This window comes from Scylla paramamosain, chromosome 17, assembly GCF_035594125.1.
Source record: "Scylla paramamosain isolate STU-SP2022 chromosome 17, ASM3559412v1, whole genome shotgun sequence".
Lineage (NCBI taxonomy): Eukaryota > Metazoa > Arthropoda > Malacostraca > Decapoda > Portunidae > Scylla > Scylla paramamosain.
The window spans coordinates 3,204,444-3,222,500 of record NC_087167.1 but is presented as its reverse complement, the minus strand read 5'-3'; the positions used below and the strand labels follow the sequence as shown (position 1 = coordinate 3,222,500).

At 41.3% G+C, this 18,057-nt stretch overlaps 1 long non-coding RNA gene across 1 annotated transcript in view; it reads right to left on the bottom strand.

Annotated features, from left to right (window-relative positions):
• LOC135108318 (uncharacterized) overlaps window positions 1-11,193 on the bottom strand; it is a 103,312-nt gene extending 92,119 nt beyond the window's left edge. Inside the window, exon 1 of the long non-coding RNA XR_010272208.1 lies at window positions 9,997-11,193. This is a non-coding gene — a long non-coding RNA (uncharacterized LOC135108318). The remainder of the gene's footprint in view (window positions 1-9,996) is intronic.
• Between the last annotated feature and the right edge of the window lie 6,864 nt (window positions 11,194-18,057).

Sequence of the window (18,057 nt, the reverse complement as noted above, 5' to 3'; positions counted from 1 at the left end):
TAACTTATGCGAGAGCTCGTCAGTAATGATGGAAAGATGGAAAAGTCCTTGATGTGTTATTAGCAGAGGCAAAAACAAAAAAAAGCGAAACTTTTAATGATGCGTTCGAGGAATTGCTGACAAAATATCATTCATAAATGACCGAAGAAAAAAAAGTTAAAAGTAGATTAGAAGGCAAATATGTTGAGGGAAAAAATAGAGGAGAAATAAGATAAGGATATTTCAATGATGCATTGGAATGGTTGCGAGAAGGTACGGTTGAGGTAGGAGTGAAAAACAAGTTAAAAGTAAGTGAAAATATGGAGTGTGTTGAGTAGAAGTGGAGAAAAAGTCATGAAATATGAAAATTTAATTGGTGACAGACTGGAGTAGCTGAGAAAAAATGACCAGATATAAGAGAAACTAAAAATTCAAATAGGATTAGAAAAAAAACTGGGCATAACTGAATGGAAAAATGAGAACGTGGGAGGAAAAAAAGAAGACATCAGTGGTGCAGGAGAAGAGTGATGAAAGAACTAAAATAAAAAAAGATGCTAAAGAAAAGTTAATAACGAGAAAAAGCGAGAAAAAGGAAAAAAACGTATGATAAAATTCCAAAATTAATATAGAATACTGAAAGACAAAATTAACGACGCTGAGGATTACGAAAAAAGTGAGGAAAGCGTTAATAAAATGGCGGAAGGAGCGTGAGGGGCACGTGTGAAGGGAAGGTGGTGGTGGTGGTGGTGATGGTGGTGAGAGAGAGGGAGAGTGACTGACTGGTAAGGGAGCGTTGTGAGAGCGCCAGGATCCACCACCACCACCACCACCACCACCTCTAGCCAGTCGCCATGCCCGTCTCCTTCCTCGTCCACTCCGCCATAAGCTCCTGTCCTTGGCTTCCGGCTTCCTCTAAGGTATTGAAGGGCGTCTGGCGAGGAGCGAGGATAGCAGACCAGGGGGATGTGCAGACCTACATACACTTGACCGCTGAGAGCAAGGAAGGGCCGAGAGGGGAAAGGAAGGCCGGAGTAGTACATGTTTGGTATCTTGATTTTTAACGGCACTGGTATTTCCTATCTGCACTTTTTTATTGGTTCGATACATTAGTCAAGGTGTCGCTGATTCAAGCTTCGTCAAACGTATTTTTCAAGAGAGACAGGAATACATTGGTTTTCAAAAAGAGTAGTAGATAAATGTGACACTCATGTTGTTAGGGTCCATTCATTACGTAGCGTTAGAAGGTTAGATAGATTTATGTACGAAGATGATAGGTGGAAACTGGTAAGTATGTTTTATGCAGGGACTGACGGTTTACAGTAGCTTCTTTTATTTTTTCAATGCTCTTTTGTTCTTATGTTTCCGAACTTTCCTCTGTGAAATATGCCATCACTGGTTTTAACGATTTAATTGCTAGTAAAAAGATAGCATTTGAGTAACATTATTGAAATAACACAATGAGCTACTGCATCATTCCTTATGCTTTCTTTGGCTTCTTTCTAAATCATACTGTAACCTTGGATCATAATATTATGAACCCTTTCACTGTGACACGAGACAATTATCAGCACCAGAAGCAATGCGTGAAGTCTTTACATAATCATTTATAAAAAAGTCAGCGATGAAAAAAGAATACATTTTGCAATTCTTCTCAGCTCAAAGAATGGAGGTGGCTGTAGAAGAAGTAAAGATGTCTCAGTGATTGATAATTAGGGAAGGATGTACCAAGTGGTAGTCAAAGGATGTGAGGAGACCCATGGCAGTCAAAGCTTTCATTCTTTGCCCTGCCAATATCCACGTGATGCACGTTACATTCTCCATTAACGGTCTATACATAGCTATCTATACACCAGGCATGTGTCCCAGCTAAGGGACGAGATATGGCGCCCACACACACACACACACACACTCACAGTCACACTCTCTCTCTCTCTCTCTCTCTCTCTCTCTCTCTCTCTCTCTCTCTCTCTCTCTCTCTCTCTCTCTCTCTCTCTCTCTCTCTCTCTCTCTCTCTCTCTCTCTCTCTCCACCTCCACCATTACCCCAAAAGACGTCAGTACAATTATTGACACATTTCCTAGGATTACATCAAAACTTATTCCGTAGACCTGTACGTGCGGAGAGGACAGACCGTCACTGCCCACATTTGCGCATACGTCAGATGCATAAGTTTTCCAGTGTCTCTCCCACACATAACGCCAAAACACAATAATCTTATGCCTTCTGACTGCTATAGCTTCTCCTTGCCTTCATATAATTGCTTCTTGATGTACTAAAGTCACGAGTATCATATTGTCATCAGCAGTTAATGGGTGAATAAAAAAATACCAAACAATTAAAGGTTACCTAAGATAATTTTTGAGAAGACCGTAATCTTTATGGAGGAGGAAGTTTTACTATTATTAATAATCGAATTTAGTTTTGACTCTCAGAACGGGTTGAACAGAGAGAGAGAGAGAGAGAGAGAGAGAGAGAGAGAGAGAGAGAGAGAGAGAGAGAGAGAGAGAGAGTCAAAAGTTTCGTCTGGGAACGTCTCACTGTTATATGGCTCTTTCAGAACTGCACTGCTCACGTGACGACTCCGTAAAAACGACCCAACGTGCCCGCCCACCTGTCTCGTGAGTCCCCGCGCCTGAGAACCGTCGCCGCGGTGTCAAACACAAGGCAACAAGAAAATAAACACCGCAAGGTAATGGAAGTGTAGGTACGCATACCCGTCGGGTGAGGCGCCCTTAATTAACACGTGGGTGGCAGGTGTGCGTGGCAAGCGTGCGTCAGTCCCGACTACTTGGTGTGGTGAGTGATGTGCGTTTTGGCGCCAAGCTCACGCACGCACGCACACCTTTTCCTTCAGCTGATAAAAGGAAGGTAATAAAGTAAAAAAATCGAGCGGGTGAGAGAGAGAGAGAGAGAGAGAGAGAGGAGAGGAGAGAGAGAGAGAGAGAGAGAGAGAGAGAGGGAGAGAGAGAGAGAGAATTCATGAATGGGAGGGATATTTTTCTTGTGCTGAGCCGTCATTCGGTACATTCACGCCGAGCAATAGAGCAACAGTGATAAGCGAGAGGCCACGTCAGTTTGAATGGACGAGATTCACCAATAATCGCTGCTGAACACATCAATACGTCACGCCTGATTTGTTGCCCCTGGCGCGTCGAACAGCTGATAGGCGGGTGATGATGGAGCGAGTAACGCGTATGTAGATGCGAATGAGTGAGTGTCTGAATAAATACATCATTCCCTCAACAATGAACGAAGGAATGAGTGAAGGAGCGGATGAATGAATAAACAGCTTAGATCCCTGCCTGTCAAAATACATCATTCCCTCAACGATGAACAAAGGAAGGAGGGAGGGATAGTAGAAAGTATTAGATGACTGAACAGTTTCCGTCCCCTCTGTCAAAATACACAATTTCCTCACCGATGAGCGAAGGAGGGAAGGAAGGAATGGATGAGTGAACAATCAACATCTTACCTGTCTAAATACATCACTCCCCTCATCACTGAACGAAGGAAAGGAAGGAGGGAATGAAGGAATGAATGAATGAATGAACTGCTTACATCCCATCTGTCAGTCCTACTCGTGCCTCCCTCAGACAGCGGCGAAGTTAGCGGTGCAGTAGTGTAGTCCGCGCCTGGCTGGCTGGGACGTCTTGCCTCGCCTCACACGGCCCCGTGACAACAACTCATAGCACGCAGCACTGCCACACTCGGCTGCCCAAGCTTTTCCCAACACATAAATAACATAGATGTACTGCCGTAGATGCTTGAGTACGTATGTGACAGGCCTGAACGCTCTCCTATCCTATTGTTGATCCTGTGTATTGTGCTCATAAGTACAAGGCATGTGAGTTGTGCTATGGAGGAATATTAAGTGATCTGTGTTCTTCATTTCTGTACATTTATGTGACAAATGTAAACCCGCTCTTCCTCTATAATGGTTGATTCACTTACAGTTCTAGGCATGTTCCTCAGCACAAATACACTTATCAGGAGAGGGCGCAGGTAATGTTATGACGCGGGATATTGAGATTGATCTTTTATGATTTCAGAAGTTTTGGTTCCGGTGAAATCTGTATACCCTCTCTTCCCTTACACTGATTCACCGACCCTCACTACCACATTTTAATCATAAGGAAGCTTTTTAAGAGGAGGTGTAAAAAAAATATTATGTTGGGGTATTAAATAAGACATCAGCGCTCTTCCCTCAGCACACCAGCGATCCTAGTGATGGCCCTCAATATAACGTTTTAATTACGAACAAACTTTTAAGAAGAGGAGTAAAAAATTTATGGCGGTGGTATTCAAAAACCTCCAGCGATCTTCCCTCAGTACACCAGAGTGACTTATTTCTGCCTTTCATTACCACGTCTTCACTCATTAGAAGTGCAGGTAATGTCAAAGTGCGGCACAGAGTGAGGCGTCCAGCAATCTTCCCTCAGCACACAAGAGAGGCCTGACCAGAGCCATGACGGTCACACAGGCGGCGTCCAGCTGGGTTGAGGAGTGGAGCGGGACGGTCTCGCTCCAAGGATCCCACACTAGGCAATTTGTGACGCTTTGTGAGGCTTGGGATGAGTGAAGGCAAAGTGAAGTGTACACGTAGGAGTGAGATTGTTGATGTTGGTGATGGCATTGTTGTTGCTGTTGTCGTTGTGGTTGAAATTGCTATTTTTGTTAGGTAGGATCGTGATTTCCAAATTTCTTAAAGTTTTCTTCTGGTCTGATATTGTATGATGTTCTTCTCTGTCTGTCTGTCTGTCTGTCTGCCTGCCTGTCTGTCTGTCTGTCCATTTGTTCATACGCCTATAGGTATACATGCTATAATGTAAATTCTTTCTTCTGTTTTGAGTAATAATAATCGGCCCTCTAAATAACAATCCGGTTTTTATTTGATTCCATTGCATAATAGTATTTTTTCATAATTTTGCAGTGAAATATAACGTAATCCTACTTTTTTATTCTTGTGCAACGCGATAACATTTTTTAATCCTTCTAGTGCACGGTAATTATTTTTTTTTTTTCAATTCTGCTACGTAGTAATTAGTTTCCTTAATCGTTCTCGTATGACGTAATGGCTCTTGTTACTCTTACTCTTGTTACCATTCTAGTGAGTGCAAAAATATTTTTCTGTAGTTCTAATAATGTCTAACAAAGATTATCCTGTTTCAGCGCTTACAATTAATCATAACATCCTCATATCACTCAAGTCATCCCAGGCGCCTCATTATGCGCTTCGCTCCACGTTCATGCTCACAACATAAGCCCACGTTCGCTCCCTCAAGGACACTCACGCCCACTCTGCGACACTTCCCACACAGGGACGCTCAAGCAACTGGGAGTATATACCTGGCGGACACTCCACTTAGGCACTTTGATGGAGCAGCCTGCCCTCTTCAACACCTGACGCCAGGTGTTCTAATACCTACCTTACCCGGAAGTGTATGCACAGGTGATTAAAGCAGGTGTGTGTGTGTGTGTGTGTGTGTGTGTGTGTGTGTGTGTGTGTGTGTGTGTGTGTGTGTGTGTGTGTGTGTGTGTGTGTGTGTGTGTGTGTGTGTGTGATGTAAAAGTGATGTAATATAAACATGGTGTTTTATTTTCTTTTTACGCATTGAGGAGTCTTGCCTATTGCACATAGATTGAAAAATAAATAATAATCCTGAGACTCATGTTCAATATACCGCTTCTCGAAAATATAATTACTGAGGGAGATGCAAAAAAAAAAAAAAAAAAATGGCCGGTTTGGTATCAGGGGTGCACCGATACTCCTCTTTTGAAACAGTTCACGTACTTCAACACATCAGAGCCGAGAACCAATAGTGAACGTCATAAATACGGTACAGATTTCTTTCTTGTTTCTCTTACTCCCTTCCTCTTTTTGGGAACGCCATTTAGCTGTTTATTTATTTATTCATTCATATACTTAGTTGTTTACTTATTTATTAATTTATTTATCTATTATCCTTGGTCTATCTCACGGATACCTAAAAAAAAAGTGCATGCAGTTTTATCTATGAACATTTTCCTTGCTTTGTTTCGTTTTACTCTTTTTATTTTTTATAATTTTACTATCTAGTCTTGTCCACGTGCCTGCTTTCACTTCTTTCCTCCTCTCCTTTCCTTTTTCTTCTGCACCATCTCATCTTCCTCCGTCACCTCTCTCTGTCTCTCTCTTTTTTCTTCATCACCATTGTATTTATTTCATTAGTGACAGGCAGCTGAAAGTACCTCCTGTAATTTATAAACCGCTGTGTTATATCTACGTAATTACACCTTTATTTATCATCCGAGAGACAGCTAACCTTTATTCTGCCTCGCCTTATTTGACTTAGCTTTGTTGTACTGCGTTGCTTATCCATTGTGTTGGCTGTAATTTGCATTCGCTTTGTTTCTTTGTTATTCTGTTTTATTTTTTGCTGTTGTTCCAAGCTGCCTACACGACTCCTTCTGAGGAAGTAAGGTTGTTGTTGTTGTTGTTGTTGTTGTTGTTGTTGTTGTTGATGTTGATGTTGTTGTCATTATTGTTATTGTTTTCATTATTGTTGTTGTTATTATTTTTATTGCTATTATTATTGTTATTATTATTATTATTATTATTATTATTATTAGTAGTAGTAGTAGTAGTAGTAGTAGTAGAAGCAGTAACAGTAACAGTAGTAGTAATAGTAGCAGCAGTATCATTATAAGTATCATTATTTTTACTACTCTGCCTGCATTGTCTTAACATGTACATTAATTAATCGATCTATCTATCTACTTATGTCTATCTTAGTCAAATAAATTAGTAATGGTAAGGACTCTCAGTGCAGCCCAGCGCCGTATGACTGTTGCGTCGGCGCCTGAAGCCAGTGAAGGAATCAGCCAATCAGTCATTTAACGAACTAATATAAACCTACTGCAATTGTCTACCGCAGAAAAATTCCGGAATTTGTAAAGAAAAAGGAAAATAACACTATTCGAGACATAAAACGATATGCTGAGGTGTGGTGTGTGTGTGTGTGTGTGTGTGTGTGTGTGTGTGTGTGTGTGTGTGCGCGCTGTTGACGCCCTAATGAGCTTTTGGCGTGACTCTCCCCGTACCATCTCTATTCAGGAGGCCGCAAAAGGCACTCAGGTGTTAGCCAATATACGTCACAAACACAGGTACAAACGAAAGGTAGGTACCGAACGTCTCTCTCTCTCTCTCTCTCTCTCTCTCTCTCTCTCTCTCTCTCTCTCTCTCTCTCTCTCTCTCTCTCTCTCTCTCTCTCTCTATTCAAATAACACCAGCAGCGCACATCAACACCAACAGGTAGGCAGGCACACACACACACACACACACACACACACACACACACACATAGTCAGTCAAGCCTCACAACCCTCTCGTCTCTACATTGATGAATTTCTCGTTCAAACAAACAAGTCGGAAAGGAAATCAAACGAAGTGAAGTCCTCGCCCTCCATCACTCCCCCTCTCTCTCATTCTCTCCCTCCGCCTCCGCGCTCGCAGTCTTTCCTCTCTCCTCTGCCACTTTCCAGTTTCCCTTCCTGTTTCTAAGCGTGAAGGATACCAGCGAAGGACAGTAACTTGAAAAAAAAAAAAAATTAATGAAAAACGCTAATTTCCCGCTCTTAGAAAACATACGCAGAGAAGGAAAGGCTACCAAAACGGAGGAAAATTTAGTTTTATAAATATATCCCTATGGTCTTTTCTTTACAGAGTTCAAGTCACAGGAAAGATGAAAAAAAAAAAAAAAAACTTTTCACGCATTTCAAGTCACAGGAAAGAGAAGAAACAGAGACTGGTGAATTTAAAGGCGCAATACTTAGGAGCGGACCAGCGGTGGTTGAGGATCCCTTACTGATGACCTTACAGACCCCGAAGGCAGGGAGCACGTCGGGGGCACAAGCGAAGGTCCCTAATAGTAGTAAGTCAGGGGAGCACAACGACTGTCGGCGCCGGGTATGGAGGCACAAAATTAACGGCGCCATCTATAAGGAGCTGATTCCCTCTTCACTCACAGTACTGCTCGTGGGGATGGAGGGAGGGAGGGAGGGGAGGGAGGGAGGGTCGGAGGGAACCTTTATGTGGTGAGGCAGCGAGCTTATCCTCTCTGTAACCTCTATCATATGGACGAGACGGGGAGCTTCCTGCACTGCCGAAGCTTTATGCAGACTGCTGAATGCAATGCGTCGGGGAATATTGAAGTGCGCTAGCTGGTGATGTGAGTTGGTTGGTATCTCTCGTCACGCTCTCCATGTTCATTACAGGAAGTTATGCTACTTAGTCCGTAGCCTCACTCTTGTCTGTACCTCTTTCCATTTGTAGATGAAGAATACTGTGATTAAGAATTAGGTCGGAGCCAAAATTCTATGTAGCTTAATCAGATTTATTTATTGAGGACATGGCCTGTATTCTTTGTCCTCTCATCAAGACACCACCTCGCTCGTGCACCTTTAGTTTTTTCCTCTTGTTGATTTAAAATACTGTGATTAAGAATGAGGTCGGACCCAAGTATCAATGTAGCTTAATCAAATTTATGTGTACGTAAGTTGCTGTGGTCAATAAGATTATCTATCTAGGACACGGCCCGTATTCTTTGTCCTCTCGTCAAGACTAATTTTAAGGCCACATGAGTGATTTGTCAAGTTTCCATGGATATTTTCGCGGTGATAATGAAGGTAAGTCCCCATGCACATATTTCGCACCGATGACGCAGAATCGCTATTAAACTATAACAGATTCATGAAAGCACCCTTGAACACCCCAGATAACTTCTACTAGATGGCGTTTAAACGTAAAACCACGGAGTGTTAATGTATACCGTAAACAGTTTTGTCATTTGCTTTTCAAACTGTCGCTAGAATCATGAAAACACTCGTGAAGGCCATGATAACTCCCTCGAAGAAATGTTAAAGAAAACTCAATACGCTTCCCATCTCCTTTTTAATTAATCACTAAAATCATGAAGCACTAGTCTTGAAGAACCCCGGACAACCTCCACTACAGTCTATAAAGTGTAATACAACGAAATATTCATATACATACAGTCCATATTCTTTTCATCTCCTCGTTAAACTATCACCAGATTCATGAAGGAAGTCTTGAAAACCTCGATAACCTCACTAGACCTGCTAATTAAGTGCAATAATTTCATCCTCATTTTCTTAAACTATCACCAGAATCGTGAAGGCAAAATCCTTGTTAAACTGTCAACAAAATCCTGAAAGAGCTTTTGGACACCTCGATAACCTCCACTAGGGTATGTGAAGTGTAGGGCCACGAAATGTTGGGGAATACTGTCCCAGAGTCTCCTAGCGGGGTCAGCTGTGGACCTGCGCGCCTTCCTTCCTTCCTGCCTGCCTGGTGAGGACACGCAGCGCTCTCCCAGGCAACTTTACAAGAAGGTTTTAAACAACATATCTCAATTCAACTAATTCAATTCCCTCTCCACTCCTTGCCTGCACCTCCTCCTCCACCTCCACTTCCACCTCCACCTCCTCCTCCGGTTCTTCTGAGCACTACCTTTTCCCTTTCCCCTCCTCCTTCCTTCTCCATTTTCATCCTATTCTCTGGTGTCTCTTCCGTCTTGTACATTAAATTTAATTGCATGGGTCTCGACCACTAAGCGAACAAGTAACTATGCGACACTAAGGATGTTATGGGTGTGTTTATATTAATCCTTTTTACCGCTATGGTCGTTCTTTCTTAATATTCAGAGCACTGTGAAATTTGTTTGCCTGGACACAGTTAAAGGAGAGAATATAAGGTTAATTTAATTTCGTCTAAGCTAGAGAACTATTAAAGAGTTTGTAATATAGAAATGTGTCTGAAAAATTGTTGTTGGTTGTGGGAAAAAAAACTGTTAAGGATGGAATAGGTTGAGTTAATAATATGAAGAAGAAAAGAATATTATCTATTGCATGCTTGAACATTATTTCATCTTTCTTTCTGACTATATTAATTCTATTCTTTCATTCTCTCTCTCTCTCTCTCTCTCTTACTCCGTCTCCCGCACACACTCACTCACTTACCGCGGCTTTCCAACTGGTCTCCTCCTGATAGCTTCGGTGACTTATCGGGCGGGTCTTTCCCTTTGTGACTCGCTTCTATACTCTATCCTCCTCCTCCTCCTCCTCCTCCTCCTCCTCCTCCTTCTCCTCCTGCCCGCTGACTCTTCTGCCGGGAAGCGCTACTGTTCACTGGTACCTTGTAATTCACGGCGCTGTCTTAACTTGTGACTTGTGGCTTCGTTTGATGGAGTGACTGGTTGGGTCGCTGATTTGACTTGCAAAGATCTGTGTGTGTGTGTGTGTGATCCGCGGCTTCACTGTGCCTTGACTGACTAGCGAGTGACGTTACTACATTACTTGTGGTTGACGGTGATTTGTATTGGACGAGTATGACCTGAGTTGTGTATTGAGTGATTGATGGAGGTTAGTTATTGTATATTCTTCTCTTCGTCTCGTCTGTGTTTGGTTCAGTTTCTATCTCTCCGTGTTATTTTTTTTTCCTTACTTTCCTTTCTCTCTTTCTTTCTTTCTGTATCTTTGGCCCTCCTCCTTTTTCCGTAACTCTGTTATTTATTGTCTGTGCGTCCTTTTCTATCAGATTTATCGCTTCCTCCTTTATTGTTCTTTCTTTTTTTAGTTCTTTTCTGAGCGTTCCGAAAGAAGAATGTCGATGAGGGAGAAGAGAACGAAAAAAATAAAATAAAATAAATAAAAAGATTCCGTGAGTGATTGAATACTGTACAATAATCTAAGTAATGTAAGTTTCTTTTTCTCCTCTTCGTTTTCTCTTCATCACTCCCATCTCATTATATTAAGTATTTCTCTGCCTCTCTCTCTCTCTCTTTTCTCTATTCGTGTAGTTTTCAATGACGTAACTATCATGAAAAAAAATAATATAGAACCTCGGCCGATGATTTTTATATGGTGGAAATTAAATTTATGAGAGGGAGGGAAAAAATGGGAAGAGAATAAGAGGACAGGGAGGGAAAACGACCAGTAGAGAAAGGAAGAGAAAGAAAGATAAGAAAAGAGCACAGAGGAAGAAGGAAAGAAGAGAAGGCAATGTTAAGTAAAGAAAGGTGATGAAAAGGAAAATTAGGTCACAGGAAAAAATAGGAGCAAGCAAGGAAGGAAGGAAGAAAGAAAGGAAGGAAGGAAGGAAGGAAAGAAGAGAAAAACGAGAAGGTCAAGGAAGCAGAAAAGTGAGAGCGGAAAAAATGAAAGCGAAGGAAAAAATAAGACGGGGAGAGAGAGAGAGAGAGAGAGAGAGAGAGAGAGAGAGAGAGAGAGAGAGAGAGTGAGAGTGAGAGAGAGAGAAAGCGAAAAAATCAAAGCCTGACGTAGGAATAAAGAAAAATGAAAGGTAGGGAGTAAAAAAAATAAGAACAAAGATAATGACACAGTGAGGGAAAGAAATAACAAGAAAATAAGGGAAAAGTGAATAACGGTAGGATGAATAAATAGGTGAGAGGTGAGGAGAGGGGAGAGTGACAACAGGAAGGGCGGTGAGAGGGGGGTCAGGGAGAGGGAAAGTGACAGGTAGGGAGAGAGTGAAGAGTGGCGGGTTGAAAGTGAGTGGGGGACTGTAATTGGTGATGGAGAGAGAGAGAGAGAGAGAGAGAGAGAGAGAGAGAGAGAGAGAGAGAGAGAGAGAGAGAGAGAGAGAGACAATAGGGAGGCAATGGACGAGGCTCTGAGTGAATATATAAAAGTACAATAGACGCAACAGTGAGTCAGAGATGAATGAGTGAGATGGATGAAAATCAACGCAAGAACACGGTGATAGAATGATGAAGTTAACACAATGGCTGACTGTGAATAGAAGATGAGTAAGGAAGTGAAAAAGTTAAGAGATGTAGTTAGCAGTGAGTCAAGTGGATGAGTTGAACAATGAGAGAGATAGAGAAAAGTAATACTGTGTTATACAATGAAGAAATAAGTTAGACACAATAAGAGTGAGTGAGGGAAAGTATAATTACAGTGAGGCGAGATGAGTAACACAGACACTGAGAGAGAGAGAGAGAGAGAGAGAGAGAGAGAGAGAGAGAGAGAGAGAGAGAGAGAGAGAGAGAGAGAGAGAGAGAGAGAGAGAGAGATGAGTAAATCAAGAAATGAGTTAACAAAGAATAAATCTGTGAGTGAGGAAGAAAATATGTAACAGTCAAGATGAGTAAACCGGAGGGTGAGCAATGAGGGCGGTGTGAGTGAGTGAGAGAGGCGCGAAGTGTGCGGTGCTAGCGGACGAGAGAAGTCAGTCAGGCAGTGGTATCGGCAGGAGGCTGCACACCCTTACCCCACCACAGTTACACGCAGACTGAACCACTAGCCAGCCATGAACCGCCCAGCCAGCCAGCCAGCCCGCCTCTCCTCCCTCCGTCCCGCCTCCCTCCCGCCCACCATCCTGCTCTCTCTCCGCCACTCCACCAGTCTCTCCTCCCCTCTGTCATCCTCTCCCTCTCTCTCTCTCTCTCTCTCCCCACCTCCCTCCATCCATCACATCCCTCCCTCACTCCTTCCCTCCCTCTCGGCCTCGTTCTTCCTTATCTACGAGTGAGTTGTTCTCAGACTCTTAAAACTTGTGTATTCCCTTGAGAAAAATAATTAATTAGTTACACACACACACTCACACACACACACACACTAAGAAAAGCAAGAGTGGACCCCAAAAAAGCGTGATTGATGGCTATGATGTCCCGTCACCGTTAGGACAAAATAAATCAAGATAAATAAATCAAAATAAATCACGCAGACGCACCCACAATGCACCTGAGGAACGCCAAGCCAAGCCACGCTGCCCCGGATAACACACTTAGCACATCATTCACCGGCTGAGCAAACACTACAGTAAGTTCTGGGGAGACGAATTCGCGCGTGGGAAGTTCCTGAGGGTTGGTTATTTTCACTCTGTGGCGCCTCGGCTCAGCCCAGCCCGGGAATATGGCAGGCAGACGCCCTCACACGTGGCATTGGTGAAAGACACATTTTTCTCCGCTTGGGAGGAGCTTCGGGGAAAAGTGTGAAATACCAAATAGCCTCTTTGGGGAAGGTGATGGCTGATGATAAATATAAGCTTTGGGGAAGGCAGTGCTGGGGTGTGGGTTGGGTTGGGGGGGATGAGGAAGAGAGAGAGAGAGAGAGAGAGAGAGAGAGAGAGAGAGAGAGAGAGAGAGAGAGAGAGAGAGAGAGAGAGAGAGAGAGAGAGTCAAAACACACCTTACATGTACATCCGTGCCCATCCACTCTCCCATACACACACACACATACACACACACACACACATAGGAGGAAAGAGTCCCTGCCAAGTATCTAATTCATCCATATTGATAGGTTGGTGCGGACGCTCGCGAAGCACCGCCGTAGACAAAACAGAGCCACTCGCAGGACCCGAAGTAAGCCAGTGAAGGGTCAGGTAGTCAGCGCACGCAGGAACACCTTGTCATTATGAAATCTAAAGCAACGAGTCGGTACATCAAAATAGTCAATATATGAAAAAAATAAATTGTTGATCATGTAAAATACTCGTAATTTGTTGATGTATGAAGTAACTAGTCCACATAGAAATAAGTATAAAGTAGTTACTCGGTACATTTAAAAAAAAAAAAACCTACGGTAATTTGTCGATTATATAAAGTACCGCTACTAGTCGATACATCAACGTAACTGTATTAAGAATAAATAAAAAGTAACTTCGATAAGTGAAATTCTCTAGAGGTATAGTAAAAGTAACTAATCGATATACTAAGTTACTGCTCTTCTGAACTTGATAACTGCATCTTACTCGGCACCCTCGCCACCGCCCCCCCCCTTCTTTTCTCGCGGCCTCGCTGTATATAAGACTTTCTACCTCCTCTCATCCCTTATTCTGTCCACCCACCATCATCAATCTTTCATCCCTTTTATTGGTAAACTCTAGAACTCTCCTCCTGTCTCTGTATTTCCTCCGTTCCTATGAACTGGATTGTTTCAAGAGAAGTATCAAGACACCTGAGAATTTAAAAGTAGTTGGCTGGCTCTCCCTGTCCTCCTCCCTTTTTTTTTCTTCTTTCTTCTTCTTTTTTTTTTTACCAGTATTGTGAGCAGGGTTTTTGTTTTTTATCCTTTCTATAAACTCTTAGCCTGTCTCCCCAGCATGTAGAAAAAAGAATAGCTATCATAAAAAAAAAATAATAACTTGCCTGTAATTAAAAAAAAATTAATATGATATCAGGATGACAGCTTGTCAAAAACGCAAATAAATTAGTCAATATACAAACAAGAAAAAGGTCAACATAAAAAAAAAAATAGTTTGCTTAATAAACAAAGCTATTCAATACAGAAATAATATAATAGGTAGCCAATAATAATAATAAAAACATGGTTAACATAAAATAAATAAATAAAAAATAATAAAATAATAAAAATAACAAAAAAATAGTTTCTCAATAATGAAAACCTGTCACCATAAAAAATACATTCCCGATAAAAGAAAATTAAGAAATCAATATAAAATCAAAGCATCCCTCACGTCCTCGGCGGAGAACAGGTGAGCGGCGGCAATACAGGTGCTTGGCGTGGACTGTAATTAACCTGTCTGACGAAGCACTGAGAGGTCTGTAGTCATTAGTAATTACAATATTAATTACCTCGGTCTGGTGATGATCTGTGTTAATCCTATAATCTCCGCGACAGCTCAGGATAATATGACACTTGGTGAAAAGTCTGCATAGCCATACATGAAACTCTTTATACCCTCTCTACTCCCTGAAATGACGCTGTATTCTGTACACTCTGAAATTATGCACTGCTCCTTCTCTACACCATGAAGCGGATACCCTCTACACACTGCCTACACACTGAAAATAAGGTACACGTATACTCCATACACCCTGAAACTACTACACCCTCTCTGCACCCTGAAATGACACAAGTACATCATGAACACTGAAATCATGCACTGCCCTTTCTATACCATGGATTAAGGAACAGCTACCCCCTACACGTGCGCTCTACACCCTGAAACTAAGGATGTTGCACTTTTTCTACACCCTGAAACTGGATACGCTCTCTACATCTTGAAACTAAGCTTATTACACTATGTCTACACCCTGAAATTAGACACAAATACACCCTTTACACTCTACACAACTACAGTATGTACCCAGAACAATGGTACGGCTACACCCTTTCTACATCATCGTGGGTGCATCCTCTCCCTCACCCTTTTTCTCCATGCTCTGAGACGAGACACGACCACACTCACCACACTCACTACAACTACACCTATTAACGCTACAAAAGGCGTTATCACACTCTCTACATCCTGAAATAAGGCATGGCACACCCTCCCAACACCCTGAGGTGGACGCCAGTCTGGCCATCATGCGGAGTGGTTGATGAGGGTAAGTCTAGCGCCGCCACAACATTTCTCGCACCAAGACACAACCTCCTTAAAAATTGAGGTTAATGGAATGCTGCTAAATCAACCTCACCAACGCACACACACACACACACACACACACACACACACACACCTCGAGAACTACGTAAACTGTCCTTGTTTTTGTTTTTGTTTTGTTTCTTGTTGCTTTGCTCCCTTGTTTCTTTCTTTCTTCCGTTTCTCCTCTAGATTCTTCCATTTTCTGAGCTCTGTCTCCTATTTTTCTTTGCTTCTTTTCTCTCATTTCATTTACCTATTTGTTTCTGGTGTATGGTTTGTTTCTTTGTGTTTTCCCTTTTTTTTTTTTTTTTTTAATTCTGCCGTGTTTTTCTTTCTAAAGTTGGAATACATATACTTTTTCTATAATCAGTGAACATTCTGTACGTATATGAACTTTCCTGAACTGGTTATTGAGTATTTGTTATATTTGGGTATATAAAATGTAATCTAAATGAGAGAGAGAGAGAGAGAGAGAGAGAGAGAGAGAGAGAGAGAGAGAGAGAGAGAGAGAGAGAGAGAGAGAGAGAGAGAGAGAGTGTGTGTGAGTGTGAGTGTGTGTGTGTGTATACAGTACAGCAGCGCTATCGGAATACAGGACACACAAGGCAACTCGGTCACGTCTGAAGTGGCTTGAATCAAACCACTCTCAGAATAACCTGGGCCGAAAAATAAACCACGAGCCAAGAAAAACTCGCCGTGAGACACAACCAGCCACTGAAAATAAACCAAAACATGAAAGTAGCAGAGAAGAACTGAGGGAAAGGTGAATGAAAAAGGAGAAGATTGAAAAAAAAAGAAAGATAAGTAGGAGTGGAGAAAAAAAAGGGAGAAAGTAATAAAAGAATAACTTAATTCACAACAATCTGCTGAAAATACATGGAAACTTAAAAGAATCGAGGACAAGAACCGAGAGGAGGTGAAATAAAAAAAAAAGGAGGCATGGAAAAAGTGAAGTAATTGAGAAATATAAGTTTGAATGGGGGAAAAAAAAAAGTGATAGAGAATCAATACCCAACTAATGACTAGAAATACATGGAAGAAAATTAAAGTAATCGAGAACGAGAACTGTGAGAAGAGGTGAAAAAGAGGAAGACGTGAATAAGAATAAAGTAACTGAGGAAGATAAGTAAGAGGAGACGAAAAAAAAAAGAAGAGAATGATGGAAAATTAATACGCAATCCACAATAAAGAATATCTGAAGACTTTAAAGAACTGAGAAAGATAACTGGGAGGAGAGTAAAATAGGGACAAAATAATAAAGAAAAAATAATTTAAAATCCAACCAACCACTGAAATCAAGCCAAAACAAAGTAACTCAGCAGGTGAGGAGATGTTGAAAAAAAAGGGAGAATTAAAAGAAGTGAGGTAATTGAGGAAGATAAGTAGAAGGAGAGAGAAAAAAGGGAAGAAAGTAATAAACAAGACAGCTTAATACTTAGCCAACCACTACATGAAAACTGAGAGAAATCAGGAAAGGAGAGTTGAAAAAAAAAATGAAAACTTGAAAATAGTTAAGGAAATTATGAACGATGTTAGTAAAAGAGGGAGAAAATAATAGAAAAATAATACAAAACCTACCACTAAAAACACGTGAAAAAGATGAAATAATAGAGATTGATAACTCCGAGAAAAGAAGAGAGAGAAAAGAAGAAAACAACAAAATAATGGATAAATTGCGAAACTACTTAATTCACAACGATCTAAGAAAGAAAATTAGAAAAAAAAAGAGAAACTAACAATCATCGCACAGAACCACAATCAGGACGGAAAAAAGGAACAAGTGATGAAATCTTCCCACAGAGAGAGGGAGGAAATACAAGAATAGACAAGCAAAAATATAAGAGGAATAAACAGATGAAGAGAAGCTATGAGGAAGTGATGAAAAGGAATTTATGAATATTTGTATCCTTCCCGGTCTTTGAAAAAAAAAAAAAACGTAAAAAAATGATATAGAGATAAACAAATAAATCCTCCAATTGGTGCATGAACTAACACAAAGACATCTTTTTTTTCAGTTTTTACGCACAAAGGCAACGCAAAATAAAAATAAATAAATAAATAAATACATGAAATCCTCGCACATAAATCAAAGAATAAATTTTTACAAATGGAATTACAAGATAAAAAAAAAGGTCTGTTTCTCTTCTAAATAACAAAAAAAAAAAAAAAAAAAGAAGAAGAAGTATAAGTAAGCAAATGTTTAAGTAGATTTATAACTAAGTAGATCCGGAAATATATACATGAACGAGTATATTAGTCAGTCAACACGTGTGTCGTGAAGAGACGAGTGTGTGACTCACACAGACTGAACCACACCAATGAATGAATGAATGAATAACCTGCCAGCATTATGAGATATGTAATGCATGAAAAGTATCCAACGAGAACGAACGATGCATAATGATATTCAACGAGAACTTACGATGCATACATACATACATACATGGGAGGCGGCGGGGCCAGCGTGACGGCAGGGTACGGAAGTGATGGACACCGCCCCTGCCTTCAGCTCCCTCCAGGCAAGGCATAATATTTTTTACCTTTCCTGTCGACAGCTTGCTCAAGAATCCCCCTCATGTTACCCATCCACCCTCACCAGCCTCGCTAACCTCGCCAGCCTCGCCCACGTGCCCCGACAGAGTTAATGAGCCTGCAAGACGAAAGAC